General features: G+C 42.2%; 1 pseudogene; it reads left to right on the top strand.

The window, feature by feature from the left end:
* LOC113457340 overlaps positions 1–17,014 on the top strand; it is a 64,872-nt pseudogene extending 47,858 nt beyond the window's left edge.
* Positions 17,015–26,732: the final 9,718 nt, after the last annotated feature.

Raw genomic sequence — 26,732 nt, 5'->3', positions numbered from 1 at the left:
GAGCTAGTTCCAGGACAGGAACCAAAGCTACGGAGAAACCCTGTCTCGAAAAAAATCAAAAAAAAAAAAAAAAAAAAGAAAGGATGCTGGGTAATATTCAGTGATGGCATGAAGTGCTGAAGTTAGCATCTGCGGGTGCAAGCTGGGACACCATCTTTAACAAGGACTGGCAGGACCACCTAGAAGCAAGACACCAAGCGGAGCCAGTGGGGAAGACGGATCAGTCGGGACAATGTTTGCCCTGCAAGCTTGAGAACCTGAACAAGGATGCCACAGCACTCACTTCAAAAAGCCAGGGAAGACAGTGTGTGCTTGTAGTTCCTTCACCAGGAGGATGGAGAGAGAGGATCCTTGGAGCCTGCTAGCCCAATAGCCTAGCCGACTTGACAACTTTCGGACCAATAAGAGGTTTTGCCTTGAAATCCCAGATGGCACCTGAAGAACAACACCCAAGGTTGTCCTGTGACCTCTGCACATATATGTGCATATGAACACACACACACACGCTCCACATACACACACACATGCTCTATATTATACACACATGCACAAAAATGACAGAGATAGTCAGAGTAAGAGCAAACAGAAGGCAAGAGACCGTCAGACGCAAACGCCCCTTTCTCCTTCCCTTTATTCAGCAGGGCCACCTGATTCTTACAAATCTGTCCCTGGGGAAGAACCATTTGTTTGTCATTAATCTTGGCTTATATTTTATACCCCGGTGTGGTGGTAACCCTAGGCTTAATTTGCTCGGGGATACCTGTCAGTGCACAGTCCTTGATTTAACACTGTGGTTTAAGTGCAATTTGTATATCAGACAATCCATTCATTTTCCCAAGCAGTACACGCACACTTCACTCCAGTTTGAGAGTACATTCACTATCTCAAACGATTTTCTATGGTATTTATGAACTCTGCTCCTACCCAGGCAAGCCCTAATGTTCCTTCTGGAAGTATATATATTTATCAGAAATCTGGACATTTCCTACAAATGGAATCAAGCTGGGAAAACAGTAAGCTACCAAACCTTTATTATACCTGGTTAGAAAAAAAATAATATGTTTATGAAAGACTCCTCCCCTTCCTCCTCCTAGAGACATAATGGAAGTGATCAAAAAAAGAAGAAGAAGAAAATATTTAAATCTTTGATCCTTTGAATTGTATCCAATCTGAAGTTCCAATCGTTTTCTAGATATGAGCCAACCATTTCCGTTTCACTTACAAAGTAAACAGTTACTTTTTGTTGCTGGCTTGAAATGCTACCTTTACTGGCCGCTCAATCCCAATATGTTTCTGCCATTATTGACGGATGCTGTTCTAGCATTTTCTGTTCGCTTGTAGAGTGGCAATCTGTTCGTGTGACATTGCCATACTCTTCATGGGGATGAAAGAGAAGACTTAGCGATTAAAAGCCTGAACTGAAGAAGATCAGAGGTCTATATTTGGCTCACAACCATCTGTAACTCCAGCTCTAGGGGGATCAGAGACCTCTGGCTTAGAAAGCTCCTTCACACTCAAGTGTATACACACACACACACACACACACACACACAATTAAAAATAATAAAAATAAACCTTTAAATTTACATTAAGTGATTTTCCTCTTTTCCTCACAGCTTGTTCTTCTTTTTTAAGATCTGGGTTTGTTATTGTTGTTGTTCAGCTACTTTTCCTAGTGAACTGTATCTTTGAAAAGGAATAATTTATAATTTGACCTCCCAATACAGAAACCATTAAAGCCAGGATACACCAGTCTACATGAAAGGGAAATGTGTCCAGGAGGAAGTTCAAGTCCCACCTGGGGGACAGAACAGTTCAAAGCCAGTCTGAATAATTTAGTGAGAGTCTGCCTCAAAATAGACTATATGTTTAGAAAAGAATGCCTTGGGGTACAGTTCAGTGGTAGAGCACTCTTCTACCTTTCGGGAGCTCTAGGTTTGATCCTCAGTACCCCCAGAAAAGGAATGAAAAGAAAGAAAAGCTATATTATTTTCTGAATTGCAAACTAAAACGACCTGAATCAGAATCCATAAACAGGATCAAAAACAACAGAAGAAAATATATACAACCCATAATAAGACTGTAGGAGGTACTAGAAGTTTTAGAAGAACAGAAAATACATAAAAGGGTATAGGTTCATAATTTATACACTCCAGTGGGAGACTATAAAACAGCCTCAGGCTCCATCTCCCCCCCCCCCTTCCTCTCTGGGTGCTTGTGCTAACAATGCCGCTGCAGGAGACTCAATATGCTTTGGGAGACCAGCTTCTTTCCCCCAATGAAAACCGAGATTGGAAGGATGGCGCTGCTGCGGAGAGAGGAGGGGAAACTTCATCTCTGTGCTCCGGGATCTCTTAGAAGCTATTGCCCATAAAGATCCCGACAGAAACACAAGGGATGTAACGTGTGGGTAACACCTCTAGATAGGAAATGGAGGTTGCAGGCTGGCGTTAGGAGCCTTGTGGATGGAGATGAAGACAGGGACTGGTCACCTGCTGTGGCTTCCAGGAGAAGCATGGCTCATCGTTGGAACACACAGTCCCTGTCATCTAATCGCCTTTCAAGTCTGGGTGCAAGATTACACACCCACACAGTAATCCCCTGTTGGTGTTTCTTATGATTCACACAGCACGTCACACCCCCAGAAGGACTCGGTTAAGCTTCTGCAGTGATCTCCACTTAACACACGAGCTAAATGATGCACTGACATCATTTTAAGGGTTGTTTTTTTTTTTTTTGTCCAAAATCTCAGAGTTATTAAGTGACAGGATAGGGTGTCAAAGTCACATTTACCTGTCTCCATAGCCTGGACACATTTGGTGACATAAAAGAGCTTCAGGAAGCTTCATAGCCTCCCATGTATTTGATGCTTTCCTTTAGAATAAGGAAGACAATCATATAGTTAACCAATTTTCAACGCATAAGGGAACCAAGATGTTAAAAAATTATCACTCTGGAGAAACCTTCCCCATGAACTCAAATGATTTGTTCCTGTGTATAGGATAAAGCAAGATACTTGATTTAAACAGCAAAGTACACAGAGCTTGAGTTTATCATGCATTGCATAGCCAAGCCAGACTTAAAGAGCTAGAAGAAAGCAGACAATGACTTTGGATGGCTAAGCAAAAGAAGAAAGAATTTGAGGGCTCTCTTGTAGCCAGTGAACTTGCCTTGGGGAAGTCAAGTAACCACCTGAAAGTCATCAAGTTTGGCTCTCAGAGCCAACTCCGTTCATCTCGCCCAGATCCAAGAGAAAGGTAACTGGTTTGAAAAGAACAGCTGTGAGCCTCGGGTAAATTTAAAACAAAAAGTTATCTTTCTCCTTTCTCATCTCAAAAGGTTGACTGGTTAAAATGAATGGCATATGCTTTTCCATATATTTAATAGCCTAATAGGTGAGTTCTTCCCAGGAAGAAGAAAAAGTTCTTGGACTGGTTTGTTCTTGTGACTCGTTTTTCATGGACAAACCGCAAAGGGATTTGAGAACAAGATCACAGCTGATTTAGAAGAGAATGAACAAATCCTCTTGCAGCTTGGTGCAAACAATTTTTTGTTTGTTTGTTTTGTTTCTTTCAGAACAAAATGAATAAAATCTCTCAAAAAGAAAGCAACTAAATTCTCCCTAAGATGCAAGGATCTAACGTCACATTTTTGAAAGGGACAGAAAACAGAAGAGCCAAGGGCCATAGCCAAAGCGAATCGTCTCTGCTCTGTGGGGCCTGAAAACTCTCTTGGCTTCCAGAGGCTCCGACTTCGAGCCCTTAGCCCCCTGTGTCTATGTCTCTTACAGCCAACCTGCAGCTGTCGCAGACATTAAAGAATAAACACTGATTTATACTGATTAGTTAGTGTCTGTCAACGGACAGAAGGGAGAGTCAGAACTCTGGAGGACAGCTGGACAAAGTCAAGGATCTGACATGCTCCCTTTCCTACGTCGGTCACCAAGTTATACGCCAGTGCAGCCATAGCTGCTTCTCTCTCGAGGGTGTGTTTTCCATCACCTTGTCTGTCTGTGCAGTCATCTGGCATGAGTTGTCCTCACCCTTGGACACTCTGCCCATTGTGAAACAAATGTCTGAGAATTCATGAGAAGAAACTCCATGCCACACTAGGGCAGAGCGACGTCTATAGTCTCAGACTGAAATTAACCATAACCAGACGACATGCATGCCGCGAGTCAAATTACTCATATTACAGAGGAAACACAACAGCAATTCCGTGGCTGGAAAAGATTGCCTGGATTGCGCCTGTGGCAAAACCATTAACAAGCATAGAAACAAAACACACACACAAAAAAAAATACAAATGTGTTTTATGTCTCTTGGGTGGTTCAGCCTTCGGTGGGTCACATCCGAATGGGTAAGTCTCCAAGAAACTGAAAAGTATCTTCCTTGAAGGTCTCTCTGAGGCCGGGCACATGGAGCTCCATTGTAGAGAGTTTGTTTAGCATGGGCAAAGCCCTAGGTTCAAGTCCCATCACCTCAGAAGACCAAAACAAAGGAATAAACTAAACAAGTTTTCTTCAGAGCCAAAAGATGAAACATACAGACAGGTTTAAACATGAACATCCTCCATCTTGTTAGAGGCAAAGTACAATTTGCCTGACAATGTACAACTTATTCATTTATTATGATGCACTGTGATATTACTTTGCACAATCAAATTAATTAATCTTGACGTAACAGACACCTCCATTTAGGAATTTAGGTCCACACTATCAAAATTTTCATGCTATTAGTACATAAATTCCAACATTTTATATTTTCAGAACTGTTTCTTCCTGGTTGCTATGACCTTACAGATTTGCTTTTCTTGTGTGGTCAGAGCAGATGCTGCAACATCACACTCAGTGATGTATTTATGTACTCTGGTTTTACAAGTCAAGGGTAGTAGCACAGACCTCTAATCCCTGCATGCAGGAGACTGAAGCAGGAAGGCTGAGTTTGAGGATAGCCCAGACTACATGGCTAGACCCTGTCTCCAAAGAACCAGACCATCTTCAAAGACCACGAGCAACACAAATACAGGCATATGTTATAATTCTGGGAATAATGACTAGGTTTTCATTCCAAACCTCTCTTCATACTCCATCAAGTGGCGAAGAAAGTAAAAAATAGAATCTCAGGATATATACAAGGCTAAAGCCAAACCTAAACTAGTCCAAGCCTATCAAGACCTGAAACTCAAGAGACTTGGCCAATATCCTAAAAGCCCAACAGAACATTCAACGTCTATGATTATGAACCTCTGAGTAATTCAAAAGTAATAACTGACAGTAAATAAATCCAAAAATAATATCTGAGAGTAAATAAAACATCAGTATAATTAAGCAGCAAAAGAACAAAAACAATTAACTGAACTCATACAACAGAATTCCTTCATAATGAGCCCAATATTAAAATAACCAGCCACAGGTATTGAGAAATCTGTAATTAATATGATTAAGGCAACAAGAAACCAATGTTGAATTTTACCTAATAAGCAGCATCTGTGAACTATATACATATATATGTGTGTGCATATATGTGTGTATATATATATATACACACACACATTTGTGTACATATACATATATGCATATATAGCTAAAAGGAATTTCAGACCTGAGAAAATATTTAATGGAATTAAATTAATTCACGAGATGAATTTCACAACAGAATATTGATTTAAAAGACAAATCCATGATGGAAGGACTCAAGGGGGCCTCACCCCTTAGCCCCCCACCCCCTGCAGAACTGAACGGTTCCTTACTGATGGATTCAAGGAACAAGGTGAGCCTGGCCTTTAGCTGTGTATGCACCGAAGGCACCAGTGCGCTTCAGCATACACTCTCGACGCAAAGGTCACACAAAGATTTAAGGTCTGGTTAGAACACTGAGTCGCAAAGCAAAGCTGGAAGTCATGAGCCTGGGAAAAGAAAGACTGGAGAAAGGGGAGAATCTGGCTAGGAGTGGAAAAGAAATAAGAGATGAGAGAAAGAGCTGTCAGAATATGTTATATAAATGTATGAAATGATCAAATAAAATTAATCAAAAATAAATAAATCAGATTGAATTTTGAAGTTTGTGGGACACAGGGACTCCTAATGTACATACGATTAGGGAGGCAGGAAGTTGGAAGATGATGGTGCAGCATTTGAATACAAAGCAGCTAAGAAATTTCCAAAGTATAAATAAAATATCAAGCTATAAGTTTTTAAAAAGCAATGCCAAAAAACTAACCAGATTTAATTCAAATACAAAAGTAAACCATAAACTCTGTAGCAAGCCACTTCAAACCAGAAATAAAGAGAATCACCAGAGTTTTAAAATTGTGATATGTTTTAATCAAAACACACAAATAACTATCAAATTAAATAGTAAATCTTTAGAATTATTGTTATGTTAAATAACAAGGACAATAGAGTGATCTTTTTGAATATTTAATAATCCTACTTTATTTCTAATAACCTCCACGGCGATCAGGTCCAAAGGATACTCTAGTTTGCGCTCCAAAAGGCAGTCCATAGACCCAGAATCCAGCTCAAGCTGGATTATAGGAGAATTTCTGGTGCTTAGATAAAAAGCCAGCATTCCTCAGGAACTTAGGAAAGCAGGTTCCCATCTTCCAAAAGGTGTCATTTCCCTTACCTCTGACAGAAGTGATATGTGACCACCTGGGCTGCCTATTAGCATATCGAAGGCAAGGCTGGCCTCCAGCTCCCTCAGTATCACAAGTCCTTGTTACACATGGCGAAGTCCACACAGCATCCTAGCCCTTCCCACCTCCTCCTCTACCCTGACCTCCTTCCCTTCCCCCAAAGATTCCTCCCTCCTCCTTCTTAGAATTCGGCCATTCTTGCTATTGCTCTTGCTCGGCTCACTATTCTCTCTGCCTCTGCATATCTCTCTCTCTCTCTCTCTCTCTCTCTCTCTCCCCCCCCCCCCCTTACGCTCTATTCTCTGTCTCTTGCCTAATCTTGCTATCTCCCGCTTCACTAGCCTTGGCTATATTCAGTCTATGGTCCATGTTCATCCTGTTTCTTTTTCTCTTTGTTCTCTCTCAGAGCTTACCATCAAAACCTTTACTATACCGTGAAGTTCTCCTGTATCAGCAGTTTCTTTACTGCACCCCCTCACATACAAGGCTCTTCAAAAAGTGTTTGTTTTCCTACTGTTTTCTGACCACTGGCCCACATTCAGGAACCATCTGAAATGTTAGTTATTAAGTATCTATTCAAATAAGCTTTGATGGATGTGAGTGCAAATGCATTCTTATCAGCCAATGCAATAAAACATGACCCAAACAAACGTTGCAATTGTTAGGATTACAGTTTGCTTTCTTTATTTAAGGGTTGTTAACTCTGTGTTTAGAGAGGGCAGTGGGGTAGGAGGGAGGAAGAAAGGAAGCCTGGAGAGTAAACCCCACTAATCAGATAGTATAACATTTTTTTTGTGACAATTGAAGATTGTGAGATTTGGGGAAATTGACCACAATATTGATACAAAATAACCAAAGCCTAAATAAATAGGATAAATTTCACAGAAATCAAAAAACATAAGAACCTGATATTAATACTTGGTATAAAATATAGTGATTAAAACATAATGTGCACAAACAAGAAAACAAGAAACCGTGGCTAGTACTGAAAATAGCGTGATTTTGGCTGGGTAGATGACTCGGTGTCTAAGAATACACAGTGCTTTTGTAGCAGGCCCAGGTCAGGATCCCATCACCCACATTGGACTACTCAAAACTCCGGTAACTCCAGCTTCAAGAAATCTGGTGCCCTCCTCTGGTCATTTTTTTTTAATATATGATGTGAGAATTTCTCTGCATGTCCTCAATTCTATCCCATTGATTGATGTGTCTGTCTTAATGGCAGTACCATGCTGTTTTTATAAGGAATGTCCACAAAGATCTGAATAGCGAGGAGCTCTTGGGAAGGTGGGGGATTTCAAAGGGAAGAACACAGAATGTAATGATGCAAAGAGAGAAAGAGAATCATAGAGCAGAAAGGGTTAAATAAGGGAGGGATGGAAGGCCAGGGTAGATGGAAGGAAGATGGGGAAGGATGAGTAGCACTAAAGACTTTCTTAAAAAGTCATATCAGAAACTAAAGCTGCTGAGATTCCTAAACAACACACACACACACACACACACACACACACACACACACACACACACGTATTAAATGGACTTATCCTGTTCCCATGATTTCCTTTTCAATATATTTGTCATTTATATATAGGAAAGCTATGGATACGTGCATTATTCGTGCACCCTGGCATTTTGCTGAAAGAGGTTATCAGCTATAAGACGTCTTTTACTCTTCTTTTCTTTTTCTTTAAGACTTCTTATGTACAGAAAAAAGAATACTTTGACTCTTTTGTTTTCCTATTGGCACCGTTTTTATTTCCTTCTCTAGTTATAGACAATGGTTCAACCCCATCAGAGAAACCTTCCTATCTCTCACTTAACACAGAGACCCACAGCTGGTCAGAGTCCTGAGACTGAGTACAAAGTGCTCCATCCTAAGCAGGACATCTATATCATACCTTCAGGTCTCCAGGGGTCATGGGATTGTAAGAGCCAGAGGCGGTGGATGAGTTCAGGCACAGCAGGGCAGCCCACAGCACGTTTTGACAGCATGCACAAGACATCTCCAAGCTCAAGCCAGAGGAGATCCCAGCAGGGACTGGGCAGAAATTCCACCCCAAGTTGTGAGGAGCTGCTTGTAATTGACAGCTGCCAGGAAAGGGAAAGTCAATTTTCCTTAAGGGTATAGTCTCTGGTAGGCCTACTCCAGTGCAGAACTATACAACAACTTCAAAGATGTCACACCAATACTACCCTAATTATTCCATAAAACAGAAAGGGGGAAGAAAGATATCCACATTCTTCTTATAAAGCCAGCATTGCCCTGTCACCAAAGTCACGTCAAGATACACATACAAAAGAAAATTACAGGCAAGCCTCTCTGATGATAAATTCTCAATACTCACAAATCAAATTCAAGATCATATTAAAAAATTTCATTCATCATGTTCAATTTGGCTTCATTCCAGGGATAGAAGGATGATTCGACATACATAAATCAATAAATGTAATTCATAACATAAATGGACTCAAAGCCAGAAATCACATGGTCACCTCAACAGCTGCAGAAAAAAAGCCTTGGACAAAATGCAACATCTCTTCATAATCAAAGTCATAGAGAGGCTGGGGATGCAGGGAGAATGTCTCAACATAGCAAAAGCTGTGTATGACAAACCTATGGTCAATATCACAAGGCAAGGGTTTCTGTCCACTCTCTCCACTTCTACTCAAGTCTTAACTTGAGCACTGAAACAAGAGCAGCAATTAAAAGGTATGTAAGTAAGTGGGAAAGCCACAGTATGCCCTTTTGTAGATAGTGTGATTCTGTCCATAAGTGACCTCAAAGACTACTGGAAACTCTTCCAGCAGATAAGCACTTTCGGCAAAGTGGCAGGAACAAAATTAACAAAGGATTCAGTGGCTTTCCTGCATGCCAATGGCAAATATACTGCAAAGAAATAAGAGCAGGAATCCCATTCACAGGTCTCAAAAGGCCATGATAAAATACGTGGGAAGATGTCTAACCAGGAAAATAGGAGACATCTACAACAAAAACTACCAAAGAAAAAGAACTGAGGGAGACATTAAAAGATGGAAACACATCCCATGCTTATGTATTACAAAAATATGTCTTGTGGAAGTGGCCATCCTACCAAAAGCAATCTGCCGACTAAATACTATTCCAAACAATCCCCTATTGATTCTTCACAGACAAGGTACAAAAGACGAAGAAGAGAGACAGTCCTGAGAGAGAGAGAGAGAGAGAGAGAGAGAGAGAGAGAGAGAGAGAGAGGTGTCACAATAGCTGATTTCAAGTTGTTCTGCACAGCTACTATACTGGCACAAAAAACAGTCACATAGATAAACAGAACAGACTAGAGGACTTAGGTCCAAAAAGATAAAATTAAATAATTGGTAAAGACTTTAGAAGTTTCTAGGGACCTAGAGAAATGGCTCAGTAGTTAAGAGCACTCGCTGCTCTTACTGAAGTCCCAGGTTCAGTACCCAGAGTCCACACAGCAGCTCACAATAGGCCATAACTCCAGTTCCAGGGGATCCTATACCGTTTTATGGCCTCTGTGGCACATAGACATACATGCAGACAAGACACACACATACTTTTTTTCTTCACGTTTTCAACACCCTTAGCTCTCAGGAAAAGGCAGGTTAAAACTACTTTAAGATTCTGTCTCACACCCGTTGGCAATGGTCCAGACCAAAAGTACAGCTGACAGCAATCTGGTGTGATATGGGAGTCTTCTGTTTTGTGTTGATTTCATTGGTTAAATAAAGAAACTGCCTTGGCCCTTTAATCGGACAGAAAATTAGGTAGGTGGAGTAAACAGAACAGAATGCTGGGAGAAAAAAGCCGGGTCAGGCAGTTGCCATGATTTTCCCACTCCAGACAGACGCAGGTTAAGATCTTTCCTGGTAAGCCAGCTCGTGGTGCTACACAGAATATTAGAAATGGGTTAGGTCGATATGTAAGAGCTAGTCAATAAGAGGCTGGAACTAATGGGCCAGGCAGTGTTGAAATTAATAGTTCCCGTGTAATTATTTTGGGTATAAAGCTAGCCGTACGGGCAGCCGGGTGCCAGGAACGTAGCCCGCCGCTCCATATTACAACACTGGTGTGGGGAAAAATGGGCCCTTATACCCTGGTGGGGGTGGAAACTAGTGAAGCCTCTTTAGAAATCAGTCTGGTGGTCAGTCAAAAAGGCTAGAACTAGAACAGCTGTATGACTCAGCTGTCCTATCTGGACATGGACCCAAAGACTCCACATCCCAACGCAGAGAGACTTGCCCAGCATGTTAGCTGTTCTATTAACAACAGCTAGGAAACGGAATCGAGTTAGATGTCTATCAAAAGGTGGATGGATAAGAAAAATATGACACATATACACAATGGAATTTTATCCCAGTGTTCAGAAAAATAAAATTTTGAAAATTGCAGATAAATAAATGGAACTAGAAAAATATACACTGATTGAAATAACTCAGTTTTGGAAAGACAGATGTGGCACGCTCTCTCGCACGTGAGGATCTTAGCTTCAAACTGTTTGTTTTGCACATTTAACTTGGAGCACACATAGAAGCCGGGAGACTAGAGAGAAACCACTGGCGGGAGCAGTCAGGGACATGGGTAAGAAGTCAACGGGTGGAATGCTAAGACAGGAAAACCTAAGGAGAGAAGGGCAAGGCAAGAGGGGGGATTACAGGGTGGAAGAGAGGATTAACCAAAAAAATGGCCGTATGAACTATAGAAATCTATTATCTTGCAACTCACAAACATAGTTGGAGGGGATGGTAGAACAGATTGATATAAAAGAGGAGAGATACTAGGAGTTAAAGGTTTAAGGGGGCCTAGGGGAGGGGGATGAGAAAGAATAGGGGATAGATGATGTATAAAAAGGCCCATAGAAACCCACTAGTTAGTAAGCTAACTAGTCCCAGAGATTCCTACATAAGCTATTTCTGTTGTTTTTCGATTACCCATCATAACTGAATATCAAGACTGTATCGCTGAAGACACAACACACTGGTTGCGAGGCATAAAGGCGTCCACCTGGATTGACTGGGAAGCCTCACCATGGCTAGTCACCTTTGCCAGTGCTGAAATGTTCCAGACAGGCTGCTAGAGAGAAAAGACTTCAGTATCCTCAAAGCTGAAGTCCGGCAGGCTGGAATACTGACCTGCCAGGTCAGGTGAGCCCCCTGAGCACCAGTGGCATTGCTGTCGTTGGGTGACTCCCTGCTGTTAAGACTGACTCTGAGACCTGTACCCCAAGAGGGAATTCACACCTGGGTAGTAAAAAGCCCATGGCAGGGAAGCCAGAGAGGCCCCATTGGAGACCCTGGTATTGCTGCTTGGCTGGATGGCACTGCTGTCAAACTGCCTTCTAGACTCCTCATTTCGCCTGTACTCCTGGACTGTTCTCATCTTGGTCAGAGCCTCCTTTTTCCAGTGGGCGGCAGTCAATGCAGAGATTCATAAATAGCCTACAGGCTGAGAATACGTGATATGAGTATTCATCCCTAAACGTGTTCTGTGCCTGACTGAGTGCCTGTGGTGTGTCTGTCTGTCTATCTGTCTGTCTGCCTCTGTGTGTATGTGTGTGTGAGAGTATGAGTGTGTATGAGTGTGTGTGTGTGTGTGTGTGTGTGTGTGTGTGTGTATCATAATTAACTTTAGCTGTCTTTCCTTGATTCCGTTCATCTTGTTTTTCTCAGACAGAGTCTCTCACTGGCCTAGAACTACTCAAGCAGACCAGGCTATGTAAACCGTGAGCCCCGGGAGTACTCTTTCTCTTTTCTCTGCTTCTACACCAACATACCCTGCTTTTTTGATGGGCTCAAGAGTATGGAAATCAAGTCCTCCTGCCTATAAGGCAAATTTTTCCCTCAGCCCTATCATAAAGGAGATAAATGCTAGGTTTACCTTCAACCAAGCACAGTCAGCCAGTCAGCCCCAAGGATGGTTGGTCTTTCTCTCTCTCTCTCTCTCTCTCTCTCTCTCTCTCTCTCTCTCTCTCTCTCTCTCCCTCTCCCTTTCTCTCTCTCTCCTTCCTCCCTATCTTTGTTTTCCTTTTTTAAGGGATGGAGTGTCTACTCCTTAGAAACGAATGAAGGGGATTTGAAGCAATCTCTTTCGTCCACATCATACAGATCAGGCAATGGTGAGGAGATTCAGGAAGAGATAAATCAGTCAATAGCCAATTTTAAGTAGCAATTCCCAAGTCTATTTCCGAACACAGAACAGTACCTAGCTGCAAGGGGAACGTAAGTAGAAAAGTCAAAAACACCATTTAAAAAATAAACACAGAGGGATCTGACTTGGGAAAGCAATTTGTTTCCGCTGCCACTGGTAGAAAAAGCAGTCATCTATCAGATCCAGTGATGGAGAGAGCGGCAGGGAGAGAGGAAGATGTCCCGGATAACGCAGCACATATTGTTAACAATGAACAAACTAAAATGTGCAACTGGAGGGATAAAGGGTAGCAGAGACAGAGCTGGTGCCCGGGACATGCACAAGTGCGCGCGCGCGCGCGCGCGCGCGTGTGTGTGTGTGTGTGTGTGTGTGTGTGTGTGTGACACACACTCCAGCCACTGAGTATGATCGTCTCTCAAGAAGTGCTCAGTTTACCTCAGTTAATCCCTCAGAGTCGTCTGTCCACCCACTGAAATGTAACACGCTGTGCTTCTGTGTGACCGCCCTGACCTCTCTGGCTCTAAGTCCCATAAACCACAACAAATCAGCCTTAAGCTTCCAATGTTGAGAGACTTTAACCTTTGCAAGGAGCAAGCTAAAAAAAAAACTGCAGCAAAAACGCCATCTTGGATCCTTCTGGCTGCAGCATAAAGGGTTGGCATAACCCCAGAAATTCCATGAGCAAAAATACCTGTGAAGTTGAATTGCACTAAGGAGGGAAGGAGAGCATCGAGAGGACCTGAGAGGAGGAACAAAGGGGAGTTCAAAGCTTCTGGACGTGGCATAGTGGGTCCCAAATATATCCTGGGAGCCTGTCAATTGTCTATCACTAGACAGCATCAGCCTTGCTTTAACTAAACTTTCCTTTCTCTGATACATAACCAGCTCTATCATTGTGGCTAAAAGAGAATCAAAACCTCATTAAAATCTAGCTATTAGCAACAAAATGACAGAGATAGGGGGTGAGTTTATTAAAACAAAAACAAATAAAAAACCTACTAATATAGTATGACTTTATTCTTGGCTATTGTGGCCATCTTTGAACATATCAAGACATAACTGTTGAAGGAAGCATGTTGAGTCGTGATAACTATATTGACCTCTTAGAAAGTGGAAACACGCCAGAGATGAAGGCTCTGGAGCCTGAAGATGGTCAGGAACTTAATTCGGTAGATGCTGTATCTTTACTGTGAATTAGCAATGCCTTTGCCGTTTGGCTGTAGTTGGTGCTGTCCTTGGAGTAATGTATCTAATATTTACGTCCTTCCATTAACATTGACTGACTCTGTGTCCATATAAAAACCAGTTAACCTCCCTGCACCTAGAATAATTAAACCTGAAATAACAATTCGGAGCGCACAAAGTTGTTGTGAATATTCAATGAGGATTTACGGCAAAATGCTTGGGTAACCATAAATCAGCATAGAAAATTAAAATGATACTATTATTTTGCATAAATTAATTTTATTATGCTGCATAAATAATAGTATGCAAAGAAGGCCAACGTACTGCCTTCATTTTAAATGTCAAGGTCAGTGGCTTGCTTTATTGTTGATGTGGAGCACATTTTTAATGCCCTGGGTGAGTTCTGTTGATTTCACCTTAGCATCAACTCTAGCTCAATGACACTGGGAAGGCCACTGAAATTTCTTCATCCTTCAGATAAAAATGTGGGAGTTGGACCAGGTAATCTGTAAGATCCTTTTCAGTCTGACTTTGTAGGATTCTCTCGTCCCATAAATCATATTTATAACAAAATGTCATTTCTCCATTTTCTTGGCTTTTTTTTTTCCAGATCTGCCCTGAGCTTGGAGTTTTGTCAAGCCAGAGGAAGAGAAAGGAAGCGTTCTGGAAGACGAAAGCAGCCTGGCAGGGGGACTCACTCCTGCTGCCACTCTGGGGCAGCTGAACTAACCCTGTCCATTTGTTCGGAATTTCAGGAAGCCAAACATTTTAGGAGAAAAGTAGGTGGCAAAGAGTTGGAAGGGTTGTTCAAAAGGGGATCTGTTGAAAATAAAAAGAGAGATGGTGTGTCGATGGATACACAGGCCAGGTGGGACAGGAGAAGCTGTGGCCGTATAGGGTAATTTGGATAGTTTCAACTGAACATACAAGCAAGAATATCAGGATGGGGTCTGTGTGTGTGTGTGTGTGTGTGTGTGTGTGTGTGTGTGTGTGTGTGTTTGTGTCTATGTCTGTATGTGTATATCTATGTATGGGTGTCTGGGTATGTATGTGTATGTCTGTATATCTGTGTGTGTGTGACATCAGGATGGGGTGTGTGTGTTTGTGTCTGTGTGTGTCTATGTGTATGCCTATGTCTGTGTGTCTGTGTGTGTCATCAGGATGGGGTGTGTGTATCTGTATGTGTACGTCTATGTCTGTGTCTCTGTGTATCTGTGTCTTGTGTATGTGTGTGTCTGCGTGTATACATGTATGCATATACAGATGTGTATGTGTTCATGAAGGGATGCTGTGTGTACAGTTGTTTGTGCTAATGTTGAATATCTTCCTCAATAATTCTTCACCTTTTTTTTTTTTTTTTTGGAAGACAGAGTTTCTCACTGAAGCCGGAATTCACGAATTGGGAAAGGTAGACTAGCCAGAAAGCCCCAAGGATTTTCCTGTCTCCACTTCTCCAACTTCTCCAATCCTGGCTTGGTTCTCATCAGTATGGTCATTCCTTTACCTTGGTCATCAGTTTAAAGACTTTGCACCCATAAATTTAAAAAAATCAGATTTTATTTTTAAAATATTAGTACTATATTATGCAATGCCTATTGATTAAACATTTGAAGAAAACTGTATTTCTTTATGGCTTTATACCCAAGTGAATAATCTGATCTGTGAAATTGTTTAAAGATGCACAAGCATTTCTATAGGATACCATTAGACTGGAGAACTAGATGTTGTTGGAGACTGCACATTCATATCCCAGCTGCCTAGACCTGAAATAATCACGCAGAAACTATACCGTCTCAAATACTGCTTGTCCAATAGCTTAAGTGTGTTTCTAGCTAGCTCTTACATCTTAAATTAACCTGTTTCTATTATTTTATATTTTACCATGAGGCTCGTGGCCTACCAGCAAGGTTCAGGCTGGCAGGTAGAGTCTTTCTCCTCTGGTGGCTACATGGTGTCTCACTGACTCTGCCTACCTTTTCCCAGCATTCAGTTTAGTTTTCCCACCTAGCTCTACTCTACCCTGGCATAGACCAAAACATCTTCTTTATTCATTAACCAATAAAAGCAACACATGCACAGAAGGACTTCCCACATCATCTAGATGCAAGGATGAGTGTATTTAAGCTGTCTAAGGGTAAAGTCTGTTCTGTCTATGTTTGTTGTGGTAACTGACATCCCTTTGATGGCATCCACTTCCCACATTCTCCCCAGCACTGTACAGTATTTTACACAATCCACCACTATGCAAATAATCAGCAGCCAAGCTTACTTCAAATTACAATTATTTGATTATAATCAGAATCGTACATTGTTGCTATTATTAGTTTGACCTTTGTATTTTGTCTCTAGGAATTGTGTGATCATGATGTTTGCCCATTTTGTATTCAGTTGTGTCCTTATTAATTTAGACAAATATTTTATTCTAAATATTAACCACTTGTCTGTCTCTGTTGGTTGTAACAATAATCCAGCTATTTGCTTATGTTGTGTTCATGATATTTTTAATCATATAAACGTTGTTAAGATCTCTCTCTGTGGTGTGTTGGGGGAATACACAAATGCACTTATGGGGGTAATATATATGAGGACATGGATACAGAAGTATATGCTCATACCTGTGGAGGGCAGAGCTCAATCTCAGCTACAATTCTTGAGAAGCGCTATCCCTTTGTGCGGGGAAAAACAGCTCTAGTCAAGGCATATACTCAGCCAGCCTGGGTCACAGAAGGTAATTTCATTTCTGCACTTACCACCTACTGAGCCAGGTTAAAGAAAGTCCTGGATTATTAGTAAGGCCACACAGCCCACAGAGGGCTTTTATGCCTCAAGGTAAACATGTGCTTTTTCGGGTTATAGCATGTTCAGGATGTCCTCCCAGTTGGGGAGACTTACTCTGAGGATTTGCCACTTCCTGGTGACTCAGGGGACCACACCAACGGACTTGGACTGACGCTGGCCTCCTTGAGCACGGAAGACAGCACCACCCGGGGCAGCCGTGAAATGGAGCTGAGAACTGCATCCTGTTCGACTGCCTTTTACTAAGTGGGCAGGGCGACCTTAGAAGCAGTGTGAAAAAGCCATAGACTTTCTCCTGTGTGCCCAGCCCAGGCAAGCCAGTGGGGCAAAGAAGTGTCATGGCTTGGGTGACTATGTGTGCAAAAGGAAGACTGCAGAAATATTGTCTGTGATGACCTTGACTTTGTCCCTCATTCTGTCCTCCTTGGTATTTTGCCCATCTGTTCAGAGTCTATACTGTCCAATATGAAAAACGCCAGCCACCTGAGAATTCTTAAATTAAATGACTTAAAAATTAAACGTATTATTCCTCAGTCACGCTAGTCATGTTTCGAATCCTCAGCAGTCCCCTGTAGCCGTGGCTAGCACAGTGTCCAGCAGGGATGCACAACACTAAGACGATGCTTTGGTCTCTGTTCCACAGCCTGTCTTCAAAGAGCATGCAGCCAAGTGTGGGACAGCGCACTAAGCACGGACTCTGGCGGAGAGAACAGCACCAGGAGATCTTGATAGTGCTGCCAGCTAGAGTTCTGGGTGCGCACACAGGGTGCAGCCCGGATGTCTGATTCATCCGGAAGAGTACCAGACAGCTACTGTGAGCCCTGTAGAATTTTTGAGAAAAATGGTTTCCTAATATAAAATACAAATTCACAGACAGCTACTATGAGCCCTGTGGAACTGAAAAAGGGGGGGGGGGTGTTCCCAATATAAAGTATGAATTCAGAAAGGGTAAAGGAGACTGGGGAGAAAGATGAGAGAGAATGAGAGAGAGAGAGAGAGAGAGAGAGAGAGAGAGAGAGAGAGAGAGAACAAGAGGAGGAGACAATCGCGTGTCTCTAGGCTCGCCAGGCTTACATTTGCTCTCCAGAACAAACTCATCCTGCTTTCATTAGTTCTGATCCCTGCTCCACCCCCAGGCAACCAATCAAAATTGGATTTTACCCAAGAGAGCTCAAGGTAGAAGATACAAGACGTTTTTCACTCTTAACATTTAAACTGAATCAAAATTCCCTCCTCTGCATGTCGAATCGAAAATGCTGGACATCATTTGCAAACTGTCATCCAGTCTGAAGTAGAAGGGAAAGGGCGGAACTCAGTGAAGACACCGAGGAAACCACCAGGTCAGTGTTGACATGTCGCATGGAGGGGTAAGAGGAACATAAGGGAAAAGATACCAGTGCCCCTGGGAAGAGGAGAGCAAGGACAGTCGAAAGGAAGCCAGATGAACACGAAATTGTTTAAAAGAGATGTTTGTAACACGGCTCTAAAATTGGCTGGGCTGGGGAAGTTTTTTCATCTGAATATTATTTATGGGATTGGTTTATGACTTAGATGGTCCCTCCCTGAACAGATGCTTCGCGAACAAAATTGTAGGGGAAAGCCAGAATTGACAACGAAATTTCCAAATAATAGTCTGGTCTGCCTAACTGGAAGAATAAATCAGGAATGGGATTGAAAGTTTAAAGAGCTCAAGTTGGGAAACAATGTTCCTCCCTAAAATGGTTGGACGAAGATAAAGTCTGTGGTGACTATTCTAACAGTAGAAACAGAAAACAAGTACAAAGAGACTCTTAAAAACCCCAAACTTTGTTTTAGTCATTGATTTAGGGGAGCTTTATACAAGGAATTTTTCAGTGGAAAAACAGAAGAATGGAAGTATATATAAAAGCCATTTTAGAACAAAAACGAATGGCAAAAGTCTCTAAGCATAAATAAAATTACAAAAAGATGTTACAGGACGAGTACCCATAATCCAAAATCTAACATCCATCTTGTCCTAAATCACGCCATGACATTACAGGATGTGACCTGACGTCTCATCAGCACAGAATATTTGTGAACGTAGCTTTTAAATAAGGATGTGCCAACTGAGTTTTCATCCTAAACTTGGGATTTAGATGAGGTTCTTAAGAGAATTCACTATAGATTATAGATTAATCGTTAGTAGGGGATATGCCAAAACCTCTTAGATGTGAAAGCAAACCTCACTAGTCATGAGAGATGAGAAGCGCCCCAGCAATCCAGCTAAAAGCACTAGAGCAGAAGAGATGAGGAAGGTCCAGGAGAAAGAACTCAGGAACGGCAATCTGATCACACTCTGAGTGGTGATGGGAAAGAAAGGAAAGACGTGGGTGGGGCAACATGGAGCAGGTGATGAGTTCTCCCTGTGGCTACTGGGTTGCTGTAACTCAGATACTAAATATCTCCCAAAGGTCCATGTATTAACCATCTTGGCCCACATGGGGCCCAGGTGTTGCTCCTAAAGATGGCAATAGTTGAGAAGTGGTAAAGTCTTTAAAGGTATGACCTTATATGAGGTCTTTAGGTTACTAGAGATGTGTCCTTAAAGATGAGAATGGGGCCATGATCCCTTGCTCTTCTTCACTTCCTGTCCCTGTGCATGAAGTGAGACCTATGTATCCTAGCTGCTCTCCTCCTTGCCTAGGATCATTCGGTGATGGAGACAATGGCCTATGGAATGGAAACTCCATAGTATAAGCCAACATGCATCTCAGTCAGAATCCTAAGCAGGAAAGAAGATATCTTAACTGCAATGGAAAACAGAAAACGTAATAGACTATGTATGTAAAGAGAAGAGAGCTGGGAGAAGAAAGATGGCCACCTGCAAGTAGGAAGGGACTTCGGGAAAAGGGAATGGATGCAAGCATTTGTGAAGATGCCTCGAGGAAACCTGTAAGTTTGTATCCTAACCTTAAAAATTAAAAACTGGGAGTATGGCTCAGTTAGCACGGTGCGAGTCCAACACGCATGAGGCCCCAGGTGTGATCCTCCGCTGTCCCCGGCAGCACCCCACAGATCGTATGTGGTGATGGATGCTGTAACTCCAGCACTTTTGAGGTAGAGAGATGAGGATGTACAAATTCAAGGACAGTCTTGGATACAAGAAAGACTGTCTCAAAATCAAGTGAAACAAAATTCAATGAAGTCAAACAATAAGTAATAGTTTATTTTTATAACTAAGCCATTTCTGGTATTTTGATATATGAAAGATGACTAGCCCTATAGGGCTATATAGGGAATCAATATGTTCTTTTTCTTATCCACCCCCACCTCCCGCCAGGGAGTGGTCATTTTATTGGCAATGCTAGAAACTGAACCCAGACAATCAATACATCTTGAGGATGACAGTCGAGTGTGGAAAGTGATAACATAAATAGTGATGAAAGCATAGATATAAGATGTTAACAGGTCCAGAGGAGGAGGACATCCTATCCTCAAAAGAATGTAGAGAAAGAATAGAAATTTTACATGTGCTGGCACTTATGCTGTTAAAATCTTCCAGTTTCCCAGGAGTGGCTCGGGGGGGGGGGGGGCTGCGGAGCACAGCCAGGCACACAGTGCAGAGGCTATAGAGAATAGAACAGCCATCTTGTGTTTGAACCACACCCGTGTCTCATGGCGAGACCCGTATAGATGAACGTAAAGTATGAGGAAATGGTGACTTTTCAAAGACCACTCAGAGAAGCACAAAATGTCAGAAGACATTTCACCAGGGTGTTCTCGAACACACCACGCCTTCTCCTCTCAGCACGGCTCTCTTTTTTAGACTGTGTCAACAACAAATAGGATGGACACCACGCACGAGATAAATGCCAGCACTAAGAACACTAAGCTTCTGAGAGCTAAGGAGTCACAGGGCTGGAAATGACCCGGACTCTGGGCTTAATGTACTCGAGGTAACAGCATCCTCTGGCAGCAACTGTCCTCCTGACGTTTTTGAGCCAGGCGGATCATGAGCCAAGTTCATCACAGAAGTGCTCATGAATCCATGGAAAGATTTCCTTTCAAGTCCTGCCTGAATGCTCGGCGCTGTCATGAGAAAGGGCTTGTTGGAACATTTGCCTCGTTCTTCCTGATGAGCAGCTGCAGATGACAGAAACACAGAACCCAGGAGTCTCTGTCCCTCGGCCCCTCGGGTCAGTTCTGGTTGAAGCTGATTATACAGCTTTCTTATATAACAAGAGCCAGAGGGAGAGACAAATGGTTTTATTTCTCCAGCTAGTTTCATCGAGGATTACTGAAAGCGCCATCTCATCCATCTTTACGTAATTTTGTGTTCATTATAGATTGGAAATGGGAAGTCATTTTTCATAAGGCTGATCTTTAACTAGCTAATGACGGAAGTGTTAGCATCGAGGCGTCCTGTGAAACTGGACATCCATTACCTGACCCTTCCAGCCCCGTTGCAGTGTGCATTTCCATTCATCATTGCAACCCCTCAGATAGCCTGGTTCCTGACGGCCCAAGGGGCCTCCCTGTGGGATCCTGGACACCAAACAGGAAGTGGTCAAGGCAGCTACTTCCTAGTCTTTCAAAAGTAGCTTCAAGACTGCTGTTCCCTGAGAGGAGATGCCCTTGACTGGCTGACCTCCTAATATATCACCCAAACACTTTTCTAATCAGAACCACTTCTGAGGGCAAAGGAAGGTTTTATTAATAATCACATCAATTCAGCAGAGATAAATCAAACCTAAATGAGAACAGCCAAGAAGTATGTCCATACTACCGCTTACCACTGCAGCTTCAAAAGTATGCCAGCAGAGTGTGTGTGTGTGTGTGTGTGTGTGTGTGTGTGTGTGTGTGTGTGTCTGTAAAAGCACATTGCTTGTATTTCTAGAAGCTCTAGGTTTATAGTATATGAGACCATGAGTTTGGGAGGGAGCAAGGAAGACATGGGAAGGGGTTAGAGGAAACAGAGTGAAAATAATGTAATTATAATTAAAAGTAAACCTTTCTCACTGGGATAAGTTCTTTGCATGACAATTGCAACATGTGTTATAAATGGACATATTTCACATCATATATGTAAGTGTATACAATATTATTCATTCATATATATTCATAAGTAATATATCAGTTATTTGACAACAGAATCCTAGTTACCCTTTTTTGTTTTTTCCTTCGGGAATTTGAGTCAGTTCACCTGTAAAAAAGTCCTAGGCATTCAGAAAATGATGAAATTCTTTCCTGAACGTGGAAGCCATTTAAGTCTCGGAATCAGAGAAACAACCACTGCAAGCAAGCTTCACTTTATCTCATTCCGATCATATGAAATTAGGCAATGATTGACCAAACAAACGAGATGATGTACGGAACTTTGTTAGACACTCATCTGATGTTTTCCAAATGTGTTAAAGAACAAATTGTCACCAACAAATGTTGGAAATGATGGGAAAAAAAATCACTCTGCTGCTTATGTGTGCTGGACAGCATCCAAGGACCTATCTACAAGCTTCCAGAGTTTTTTTTAAATTATGTATTATTTTATTTGCTTATTTTTATTGAGAATTTTCTATATGCATTCTATATGCACATAGAAATAAACGGTGGAATGCATCATTTCCACCATTCCCCCCCCAAACTCTTCCTATGTCCCCCAATCCCTCTCGAAATCATTACCATTAATTACTATTTCTCACACACATACACACACAGCCCATTGAGTCCATTTAATGTTGCTCACGTGTGTATGTGTTTAAGGCTAACGACATGACATTGGCTAATATATCAAGAGACTCATGCTGATATATCATGGTAATATATCATGGGTAATATATCAAGAGCCTGATGCTCCCTCTCTCCGCAGCTATTCGCTGCCTGCAACTCTGCATCTAGGGGTGCGTTCTCAAAAGACTTCCCCCACCTACATCAGCACATCAGCTGGCATTGCCCTTGTGCAAGTTTTGTCTAAACAATCCTATTCCTGAGATTTCCCCGGGCATAACTTCCCTCTCGTATGCCAAAGACACCACCTTCTAGCAGATGGCTTCAGCCTCTGGCTCTTGCAATCTTTCCACCTCCTCTTCTGAAAGGTTCCCTGAGCCTCAGGTATAGGGAGTGCATTGGAAACTTCCCAGCTGCGGCTGAGTGCCCCATCTGAAGTTGTTCTCTGGATTTTAACCAGGTGTAGATTTCTATAATGGTCTCCATCTTCTGAAGAAAGGAGAGCTACACGCATCTGTGAGTACAAGGATTAAGAATGAATAATTCGGTTAGAAATTATACTAGTTTAGATAAGTGATAGTAGCGGGTTCTCCTCTAGGGTCCATGACCTCATTAGCCATGGGTAGTTGGCTAGGTTTATAGTAGCAAGCCTGAAATTTAAGTCCAATTAGCTATTAGCAAATGCCAATATATGTGTCCCTACGGTATACTTAGAGAAAACTTCATGGACTGGTCATTGTTATAATCCATATGTTTTATAGCTTAGTAGGGTTATTAATTGCTTTTCTCTTTAGGTAGCTTGCATGGCACTTTCTCATATCAGACTATGAGAGCGAGTTCTCAGGGAGGAGGCTTCCAGTCAGTTCTAGCTCAGTCCCCACAAGTATAATGGAGATTATAAAAGAGCTCACTAGAGACCACTAAGGATGGGGTGGATGGAGAAAAGAGGATGCACAATGGGTACCAAAGATACAGCAGGGGAATCTAATGCTCTATTGCACAGTGAAGGAACTGCACCATACAGCAATTAGTTGTTCATTTTAAATTAACTAGAATAAAGTGAGTGGAGGATTTCCAACACAGAGTAAAGACAATATTTCAGGAGGTAGAAATAGTCACTACCTTGGTTTGATCATCATGTGTCGTACACCTCTGCTGAGTTATGTCTAATTGCAGCTATGCATTGACCCCCACACCCGTGGAGAGTCCTTTGCATCAATAGAAAATGCAAAACACTATGCAATCACCAAATACATTACAGTTTTGGGAAGAGGACAAAAAGTAATTTAAAATTTCAAAATGCAAAATGATCCATGTAAAAGAAACCCTTCATGTTAGAGTCATAAAAAATGGACCTCTCCTTGTGGTATTACCCTTCTTCTGCATCGGACAGCACTTACAGCGTTTGGTTTCTTGGGCTCTTTGCAGAGTCACTGACAATAGGAATCGCCCATCCTTGCCCCATCCCCCCTGCATCTCGAGCTGTTTCCGCGCCTCAAGAAATCTACTAATCAGCGAAGGATGAAATGAGAGGCCACTTGAGGAGACACAAAATTAAAATGGTCTGCACAGAGTCCCTGTGGGCTTCTAGAAAATCTTTTAATAAATGCAGCTGGAATTTCATCCCCGCTCAAAAGCTTTCATTGTATAGCCCAAGTATTTCAACCCTACCCTTGCTCTCTTTTCTTTAATTTCTAGCACCAAAGAGCAGAGTCTTAAAATCCTGGAAAGCAGCTCTGGCTTTCCATGTGCTTCTCAACCCTCCACGCTCCTTCTGCAAGGATGCTTCAGTTTTACATTCTGCCGACACATTTCTTTGCAGCCAACTCTGGAAATGTGTGTTTCCTTGGGACGATGTTTAGTCAAGAATGTCAGCAGGCCACTAAGATTGAAGGCATGTTGTTGACTTAGAATCGCCCCCAGAGTATCACTGTTTTTTTTTTTCCTGATGTGTTACAAAACCAGGGAGGATGGCCTGCAGATGAGCAACGTCAAAAGTGGCTGATGCGTTGCGTAGAGTTAGAGCCGGCAGGTCGTCAAGCCTTTCCTTAGGGTCCCTGAAGAGTCCGTCTGCCAAGGGCGGGTGCACAGCAATGACACTTTCCTCTCAAAGCATGAGGAACTCCATCTCACAGTATCAACTGCCTCAGAGCTGATCCTTCCCCACAAATAATGCAGAAAATGGGCAAACAACAGGACTTGTAACCCACTAAAACCCCCGAGTTTCAATTCCATTGCTGTACTCTCCTAGTGACTCGTATCATCATTAGTAGGGAAGGCTATCTGAATTCATTGGACACCAATGTTCTCTAGGACGAACTGCGAAAACCAAGAAAATGCAGGAAAAACAAGAAGTACACGGCTATTTAATAGTGAAACCTAATGATGGTCGTTTCTGTTCTGTGTGCCTGATAGAACAAACTCTCCAGGGTGGTTAGGAAAATGATGCAGTTTGGTCTCCATGAGTCTTGGGGAGGTGAGAAAGATGATACCATTGGGAAAAGCTTATGCCTTCCCCAGTAACATAGTGAAACACAGTGGAAGCAGCTTCGTATGCCCAACAAGTGTAAGAAAGAGTGACTGTGGCTAACCCTAGAACAGGCAGAGGGGGCCAGACACAGAGTAAGGAATGAAGGGAAGATCAAGGGGTGTGCCCATGAGGTACGGGAGACAGGGGCACCCTTTGGGGGAAAGGTTAATAATGTAAGCCCCACACAGAAACAGCCAGAAATGGTCAGCAAACTGTCATGGGTTTGGAATTCTGTTGAAATCAAGTCAACTATATGCTCCTGGTGAAAGGAAGCCTTTCCTTCCGGAAAAGCTATCTTAGGTAGACACAGCCCCAGGAAGAAACCATTGAGATTATGGAGTCCACTGAGAAACTCGCAATTGGATCTGATGTTAAATTTTTAGAGATTACACTGTTTGTTTGTCCTTCTTCATTCAAAACTCTCTCTTGCAATGAAATGCTTGCCATTCGTGTTAGTGGCGCCATGGGATTTATAAGGGGGTACACAGTGACTTCCCATAGGTTGGAGCCGAAGTAACAAAAGAGAGCAGCCCAGGTAGATTTAAAAGAGAAGAGAGAAAAACAGGGTGAGAAAGAGAAGGGAAGGAGCGGCAGGGTAAGGAAATGAATATACAAATATATAACATCGGAGCTAGGCAGATTGAGTTGGAAGGCACAATTGCTCCGTTACCAACACTTCCACCACCCATATGCACAGCCCAAATCCATGGAGACACGGAGGAGAGCCCCTGAATTTCCACACAGATCATCTCCTGAGACATTTCTGGATACTAAGGAATGAAACTTTGTCGGGTGCTGGCGTTGCACACCTTTAATCCCAGCACTCGGGAGGCAGAGGCAGAGGAATCTCTTGTGAGTTCGAGGGCAGCCTGAGTTCCAGGACAGCCAGGGCTACATCGAGAATCCCTATCTTGTTGGGAAAAAGAGGCAGGAAGTTTTGAAGGCTTCTGATTAAGATGCTTCACAGGATGGCAATGAGAATCAAGTGTCTTCAGTTGAATAAAACTCCCAACTAGAAGTCCCTCCCCATCCCGGAGCTCTTCCAATCTCCATCTCCTTCTGTGGTTTCTTATTTCATTCACTCTGCATGTTCTTTGCTCCCTATTCTGGGCTCAAAATATCCGGGGAGTAAAATTATTCAACTGAACAATTACTGATTTCTTAATCATCTACTGGGTCTCTTCCTGGAGCTATTTTGAAGAGAAAATTATTCTCAAAGATATCAAATTAATTAACTATCCAAGAAATAATATCATGCAATTTATACAATTTCAGATTATGACATTATAAATTTCAGGGAGCATTATTAACTGATTCAGAGTAATTAACAACTGTGCCACTGTTCACAGATTACAATCAGCTCATCCTTTCAACCTATTTATAACTATGTGATCATCACTCCAGTGATGTCCAAATATCATCAGTGTGGCTCAGTCCCAGGGCTTTATCTATAACTTTCATTACACCGCAATCAAGGAGGCACCTTTTTCTAGATACGTCAACTCTTAGGTTATATCCACTAGCCTCAAGAGCTTAATGGAAAACTACAATGAAAATAACACACACAGAGATATACACTGAGAAAGAGAGAGATACAGAGAGAGAGAGAGAGAGAGAGAGAGAGAGAGAGAGAGAGAGAGAGAGAGAGAGCTGTGTAATTGAAGTGTCTACACTGGTCTGAGGTCCACCTGTACACGTATCTCCTTTCGCTTGTCTCAAACCTCTAGTGCCCTTACATGTATGAATGCT

Source organism: Microtus ochrogaster, chromosome 22 (genome assembly GCF_000317375.1).
Source record: "Microtus ochrogaster isolate Prairie Vole_2 chromosome 22, MicOch1.0, whole genome shotgun sequence".
Classification (NCBI taxonomy): Eukaryota; Metazoa; Chordata; class Mammalia; order Rodentia; family Cricetidae; genus Microtus; species Microtus ochrogaster.
Note: the sequence above shows the minus strand (reverse complement) of the source record. Positions and strands in the feature narration are given on the sequence as shown.